This window comes from Mixophyes fleayi, chromosome 5, assembly GCF_038048845.1.
Source record: "Mixophyes fleayi isolate aMixFle1 chromosome 5, aMixFle1.hap1, whole genome shotgun sequence".
Lineage (NCBI taxonomy): Eukaryota > Metazoa > Chordata > Amphibia > Anura > Limnodynastidae > Mixophyes > Mixophyes fleayi.
This window is the reverse complement of record NC_134406.1, coordinates 202,522,089-202,530,636: the sequence shown is the minus strand read 5'-3', so window position 1 is coordinate 202,530,636 and position 8,548 is coordinate 202,522,089.

The following is an 8,548-nucleotide window of genomic DNA, read 5'->3' as shown; positions in this document are numbered from 1 at the left end:
GCCTGTACTTTTATGTATTTCATGCACTGTAATGTGAAACTGGGGGAAAAGAATAATATAGAACAAGAATATAGACCGCTCCTCAATAAGATTGGCCACAAAAACTGACAATGGATAACAGGTTTTCATTTTTTTCATACACATTTCTTTCTGTCCAAGGCCCTCTTCACCTGAGGTCACTCAAGGAAGTCTTCTGATTACCTAATTGGTTGTATAACCTGGTTTCTTTTGTGTGCAAAACCAATTCTAGTGATGAAATCTGAAAATGATGATATATTTCCTCAGAAACATACCAGTGTCATAATATTCAACAGACAGAGCATACATTTACAAACAGATACATACTAAACATGAATATGAAAACTTATTTATTTGTGGCTATGCTTAATCCCTAAATTTGACATGTCAAGGGCCTATTTGCACTGACTATAAATGCAAATATCAATTAGGAACAATATTTCCTTGATGTAGTAAGTTCCCTATATGTCATGAGAACTTGACTTGCAGTGGTCACAGCGATCGTCCTTTGAAGCCACGATTTGAGGCTTTCACTATAACCCTTATCTGGACCTGCTGATTTTATCTTGTGCTAGAGACATCACATTTGGCTGGGTATGATGCCCCATTATGTGGCAGGATACAGGCGGGAGCAAATTGCCAGGGGTGATTGTCAGCCTAGTTAGATTAACCCATTGTTTACTTGCACACAGTGGGCCTGAGTCATTAAGGGGAGCAAAGCATAAAAATGGAGTAATTTTGCACCTAGGCAAAATCATGTTGCACTGGAGGGGGAGGTAAATGTAAAATGTGGGGACAGATTTATAGTTGGGGTAGGGCATGTCCTAGATAAACTTTACATTTCTGTGTAAACCTAAAGCTATCAAGTATTTGTGAGATACATGAAACAACAGCCAGTATTTAACTTGTGTACAAAATAATAAACTAATTTGCACCCCTTGCATTGTGACATGAATAGTTCGGGAGAACATTTTTTTGCCTTACTTTCCTTAATGACTCGGGCCCAGTGCGTTCACATGTTAAAACAAGTCATACCTTGTTTTATTAACGTGTGATTAGGCCATAAACATGTGGGGGGGCACCTTGCCAAACCATATTCCATCACACCACTGTTTGTCCAGTTGCAATTGTCACCCTTAAGCCTGATTAGCTCCTAACTCTAAGGGGTAGATTCAATTCCCTGCATTGTTGTTCAGAACAATGCGGCCCGTGCACTATTACCGTTGCTACGGTAATAGCTGCGCATTATTACTGTTACTACAATAATTTCTCAGCTGATTTTTGCTCTGTGGCCCGCGAGCAAAAATCTGCACTGAAATTACCGTGGAGGAATTGAATCTGCCGCTAAATGTTCAAGTCCATATAATCAATATTCCAGACACACACTGTCTGGTATGACAACAAAAAGATTATTCCCTAAACAATATGTCATCAATAGTATGATTCATATTCCAAAAGAACTGGATAGCTGAGTTACACAATTGCCACTAAAAGTATAAACTTTACCTAGCAGGATTTATCAATAATTACTTGGAATGTTGTCACTAACTCTCATCACAGGCAATTTTGACTTACTCAGGAATGTCTATCTCCAAAGGTTTCAGCTCTGTAAGATGTGCTCCTGAAGAATCCAATTCATTTGACAATCCAAACTGGGTAAAAGGACAGAAGCATATGAAGGGATTGTAAAAGCTCTGCCCATTTCACACCTCATTAAAAAAACAAAAACATTATTGTCTTTTGGAGGAACTGCCCACCTATGTACAGGTGAACAAAATGTGTAAACATGTTATTTTCTGAACTATTTTAATTTATATATTGAAATCTGGCTAATATTACTGAAAAATCAAAGGAGACGTTTCTTGTCAGGCTCTATGAGTACAACTCAATGCTAGAGTAAAAAACAATATACATTGTTTCTTTGCATGCTTATTGAAAAATAATTTGCTCTTGTTCTATCATACATTTAAAAGTACTTAAAAAATGTTATGTGATTTGATTTAGTGGCTTACTAAAATATTAGAAAAATACCACAGGTTTATATTAGTGATGGGATTGTAGTCAGTAAATTTATAAACCGTAAAGTCAACTCATAGTTAGTAAAACTGAATAAAACCACAGTCTGTCAGTACGTGTGGGATGTACTTTTAATTTGCAGACACCAAGTAATGTGATGAGTAGCATTTTTATCCAAAGCAAACAAAACCGTCAGCAAAGTCTGACAGACAATAAGGCTTTCTCACTGATGTACTTTGCTTATAGCAGTGCATCAAGTTGCTGGAAGCCTATGGACTCGCACATTGCTCTCTATACTGTGGCAGATCGTGTTCTAGAATAAAGAGAACTCTGTCCACAATCAATCCGGCAGTATCATTATAAAAAGTGACCTGCATTTGTCACGCTCCTGCTTCAATGTATTTCTGGCACCAACCTGTGATCATAGACTGTATCGATTTCTTTTCTGAAATAAACATTCATTTCTATTTCATTTTAATGTAGGAAAATTATATCAGTTTGCAAAACACATAATAAACTGATTTCTAAGTACTCCAGTCAAATAAAATAATTTAATTAATTTTTTTAGGGCAAATGTGTGTAAAGTGGTAGTTTGTGTGTTGTACTGTGTGACCCCACTTCAATGACAACACACAAAAATGTAAGGTTATATACGGGACCTCTCCTTACTCTTTGAGTGAGTCGTATAACAGGCATGGTGCTTCAACTGCAGGGCGCAATAGTAGAGGCCTATAGGAAGCCACTGTGGGCCTGATTCAGAGTGGAACACTTATGCCCAACGGAATTGCTATGAAGCATCATTTAATCTTGAATTACCTACAACTTCCTGACATGTATACAGAAAAATATTTTTTTTTTTTAACTTTGCTATACAACATGGTTGGCAAATCCTAATCTATAACCAAATGACTACTGAAGTCTCAATACGCCTCTGTGACTCATTCACAAACCTCTAATTACAAAGGGTTCACTAGTTTGGGTGTTTATCATCTTCGTCATCTGCTACTTACACTTGACCCTGACCACCTGAAAATAGAACAGCTTTTTTTTTAGCCGTATCTGCAACTGCGCAATGGGGCAGGGACTGATGTGAATGAGTTCTCTGTACAGCACTGCGGAATTAGTGGCGCTATAAAAATAAATTGATGATTATGATGAACTGTGTCCCAGTCTGAATTTAACATCCATTTCCTCCCCCATCTTGCCTCTTCAGGCGTAGGGAGTCATAAGTGGCAGAAAGTCGCAGGTCTGATAACTGTAGTTGTGTACGTTCACTTTCTGAGCACAGTGTGAAAACACGCAAAGATACACTACGCAAACAACCATATGTCTCACTCTAATTCAGGCCCTATATGCCCTTCTTGTGTGTTTAAGCATAAAACTAAGTTACCTGGCCAGGTAGAAAAGATAACTGCTACTCGACAAGATAGCAACATTGTGTTCTTCTGGGCTCTGAACATAAGTGATCAAGCCTATTAGCGCCCATTGTTTATATCGCCATATAACTCATAACATTGCAGTATTGCATTTAACAGTTCTGCTCAGTTCCAAATTGCAATGACCACACGACAGAGACAGACACAAGTACCTGTGGATATGGGAGTGTAAGGGCTGAAAAAAGAAATGGCTTGCGTGAGTCTTTGTTATTCAATAATCCCGGTAATTCAGGATCCCAGCATGTGTTCATCATCATCATCATCAACATTTATTTAGATAGCACTAACATATTCTGTAGCGTTTTACAATTGGGGACTAACACAGTAATAAACAATACTGGGTAAAACAGACAGAGAGGTGAGAGGGCCCTGCTATGGGACAATGGGAGCTGGATACATGAGGTTAAGGTTACATACTGTATTGCATTTCGGTCCAGCCAGATTGCACAAGTAAAAAAACAAAACAAACGGTATTAGTGTATGTTATATGATCCAGTCACACAGCAATGTTTGTCAGAGGGTTGTTGTCTTGTGTGAATTGTGTAACGTGTTATATAACAGGTGTGTCAGACACAATTGGGACCTGATAAGACCCTGGTCATGGCAAGCAGCAGTCATGAACAGATTAATCAGTGGGTTGGGCGGTTATTCCTGAGTTGGCAATATCTCAGCATTCTTAAAAATGCCCCAGAATTCAGTTTATTTTCAGTATTGTTTCTAAAATAGAAAATTACAAATATTTAATGAATTCACACAGCAGAGTGAACAAAAAGAACTTGTTTTTTGTGTGTGTGTGTGTGTGTGTGTGTGTGTGTGTGTTAGGGAATTTAGACTGTAAGCTCCAATGGGGCAGGGACTGCTGTGAATGAGTTCTCTGTACAGCGCTGCGGAATTAGTGGCGCTATATAAATATATATGGTGATGATGGTGTCTTGAATATGTTTCTGCATCACGATGCGCTTGTAGCACATGCACTTTGAACATATCTTATTGCAGACACATTTACATGTTTATTTTGAATTGCACAAACTAGGTAGGATACAATGTAAACATGTAAATGCACTTTTTGCAGCATGCATTTTACGCCTTTGCTTTGGATGCTAATGTGTACAGCCCTGTGACAGGCCTACCAAAATGGCCACTGAGCTCCATTTTGTTGTATTCATACTTTTCTGTGTGTATTGTAAATTTGTTATCTATCAAAGGCGGAACCGAGACATCTCCACATATTATGCCAGGGCGGTGTCTCAGATGCTTCTGCACATGAGTGAGAATATATTCTTTCTTATCAGTAACGTACCAATAGCGAGTCTGAAAATATGTTTATACCCTTATATGTAAGTTGATTCTAAGACCCTTTGTTCTGAGTATAAAACTAGAATGCAGCCAGAGAGACCCTTGCCTCATGACTGGACCTTGATGAAGAAAGGTGCCCATTGTTTTTCCAACTTTCGTGTGAAGAGGGGTCCTTGAAATTGATTGTTACTTGAACATATTGTAACATAAGTATTTGATTTACTTTTTCTTTTATGTTATGTTTATTGTAAAATTAAAGGTAAACTTCACAATAAATCTTGCATTCATGAGTCATTAACTCTTTGAAACATAAAGAACCTCATTCAGCCTGGAACAAGCTCTAACGGAGACTCGTAGTGCAAACAAATAAGGGACTGTACTTCCTTTGGTCAAAGAGAACAGCTGCTAAGTTTCATTTATACAAATATTATTTACTGATAACAAGTAAAGATGTTCACTGACCCCCGTGTTTTGGTTTTGGATCTGGATTAACTTTGGGTTTTGGCAAAGCTAAAATCACATAATTTGGCTCTTTTCTATCCCTACATTATTATTAACCTCAATAACATTAATTTCCAATCATTTACAGTCAATTTTGTCAAGTGACAAGAACACTGCTACCCTTCCTGTTTCTATATGAGCAATGGCACTGGAGACTGGAGAGTGATAAGAACACTGCTTCCCCTGTTTCTGTGTGAGCAATGACACTTAGCAATGTCACTGGAGAGTGACAAGAACACTGCTACCCCTGTTTTTGTGTGAGCAATGGCACTGAGCAATGTCACTGGAGACTGGAGAGTGACAAGAACACTGGTACCCCTGTTTCTGTGTGAACAATGGCACTGGATTTCCTGGGGAGGGAGGTACTTGTGGAATCCAAAACCCGCGAGATCTGACAAATCAACAATGACATTTTGCCTCGATTCAGATCTGAGGACGCGTGAAAGTACAGAGTCGGATCGCGAGTTTACTCGGATCCCCTAAGTTTGGGTGGGTTCGGTTTTCAGAAAACCCGAGCCTGAGCATCTCTAATAACAAGTAGCAAAGGTGACAGATAAAAAAATAGGTGGCAGGTTGAGCATAGCCTTATAAGTTTTGTGCCAAAAAAGATGCTTCCTCATAGGCAGAAACCAATGCATTCATAATCTAGCGCATCTGATTATATAATTGCCAGCAGAGGTGCTGTCATAATTATATATTAGCCATAGAGGTGATTACATGATCATATAGCAGTTTGAAGAGTGCCCATATATATTAGCTAAAGGTGCCTACATCAAACATCAGCCAGTAAAGTGCCCAGCTAGTCGTGCCCATATTTTAATATATCAGTCAAAGGTAGCTACATCATTATACAGCAGCCAGATATGCTCCTATATATAAATGTTTAGAGTTTGGGCAAGAGATGAGAAGAGAGACTTTTCATTTGGTACCTCAGGCAGAAGAATGGGTAGATCGCTCTTGTACCACACCCAGAGCCGGATTTAGAACTCATGGGGCCCTAGGCAGGATACTGGTTTGGGGCCCCTCTCCCTGAAACAATCTATAGCACTATATTATATTTGTAGCATACCATATACCCCTATAGTTAAGCAGAAGTGAAAGTATGTGCCGCCGCTCAGCGGTGGCGCGCTGCCAAAGGAGGTGTGGCCATACAATTGGGGGCATGGCTTGCATCATTGGGGGTGTACCTAACGTGAAAAGAGCTAGGCCACCCTCCTGCAGAAAAAGGCACCACTAAATAATCACGGACCAGTCCCGTTTTTTAAGTAGTTGGGTCAAAACAACTTATTTAAGTCAGGGCAGAAATACTTATTAAGTTGTTTGCAAAAGTAATACGCATAAAGCCAAGTATGTGCTTTTGTCACTTTAGTCCCTCTATCATCACACTGTGCCCCTTCACAATATCATATGTGCACCTTCATTGTCACTTTTGTCCCTTCACAATATCACATGTGCCCCTTCACATCACCTCTGTGCCCCTTCACATCCCCTCTGTGTCCATACTCATCACCTCTGTTCCTCCGTTCTTTTACTTACCTTTCTATTGCCTTTTTCTCTTTTGTATTCCTCTTTTCTGGTCTTCTTGTCTTCCTGTCTTCCTTCTCCTGTGCGCTGCTCCTCGGTTAGTCCTCACTGTGGCCGGAAACAGTTAAAAAAAAAAAAAAACAGTCACGTTATCGCGCGGCGGCTCCTGGCAGTCTCTCCTCCTCTCTGCCACCACTGAACGTCTCAGTGGGAACAGAGAGGAGGAGAGACTGCTGGGAGCCGCTGCGCGATTACGTGACTGTTTTTTTGTTTTTGTTTTAAATCTGTTTTCGGCCGCAATTTGTTTTATTATGACAGCGGACAGAGGGGGATGGCAGGCGGAGGGGAGCGCCCCTCTGCCTTGCCTACCCTGCTCACCGCCGGCCCTGGGAGGGCCCTCTGGGAACCGCTGAGCCCTAGGCGGTTGCCTAGGTTGCCTAGCGGTAAATCCGGCCCTGACCACACCTCTCTATATGGGACCAGGAAGACCATCAGGGTATGCGTGGATGGCTATTAAATGGATTCCCACTCTACCAGAGGCACAAGTGAAAGACGCATGGGACATGCTCTAGGCCAGTTATATTATAATTATAATTTCATATATTATCTATCATCCCATAACTAAGGCGTTTCCTAACCCACCTCTGGCTTAGCAGAGAACCTGCCTATCAGCTTTTTTACCAGCTGTGGTCCATGTATTCATGAGATGACCAGCGCTCATCTCCTAAAGTGTCCTGTGCCTCTCCTTTATACCTGACTCTGACTGTTGTGGTTACTGCATCTGTTTTGTAACCATTTGTGTTGCTATGGTCTACCCCATTAACCAGCAGAATCTAAAAGAATGCTTTTTGGATAAAGAGACACCTTTTCAACTATGAATATGTGTCATCATCATCATCAGCTATTTATATAGTGCCACTAATTCTGCAGCGCTGTACAGAGAACTCACTCACATCAGTCCCTGCCCCATTGTTTACAGTCTAAATTCAGTAACATACACATACACAAACAAATAAAGAGACTAGGGTCAATTTGATAGCTGCTTAACCTACTAGCATGTTGTTGGAGTGTGGGAGGAAACCAGAGCACCCGGAGGAAACCCACGCAAACACAGTGAGAACATACAAACTCCTCACAGATAAGACCATGGTTGGGAATTGAACTCATGACCCCAGTGCTGTGAGGCAGAAGGAGGGAGAGATATACCTAAAATGTGGGGACAGATTTATATTTGGGGGTAGGGCATGTCCTAGATCAACTTTAAATTTCAGTGTAAAAATAAAGCTATCAAGTATTTGTGTGCTATATGAAAAAACAGGCAGTATTTTCCTTAAATGCAAAATAATAAACTCATTTCCACCCCTTGTAACATGCTTTGTCTGGGGTCAACTTTACTCCTTTTTTTGCATTGCTCTCCTTAGTGACTCAACCCCCTGTGTGTAAATAAACCAGGGGTTAATATATCTTGATGTTACTTCAGAGAGTCTGTGTACCAGCAAACAGTCTGTTTTCAGAGTTGCCTCTGTCCGGATGACCAGTCAACTATGGTTTATGGTCCAACCACAGATGCTGTAAAGATTGTCAAACTTTCTTCCTTTCCTGTTGCGAAAATACATGTATGCTATACTTTTTACAATCCATATTTGGGAAGACCTCTGTATATATTTGCAAACACTTAAACAAGACACATGACATATGTCAAGCATAAATACCAATCTGATAGGGAACATAGAGACATACATTATGTGGACAAAAAG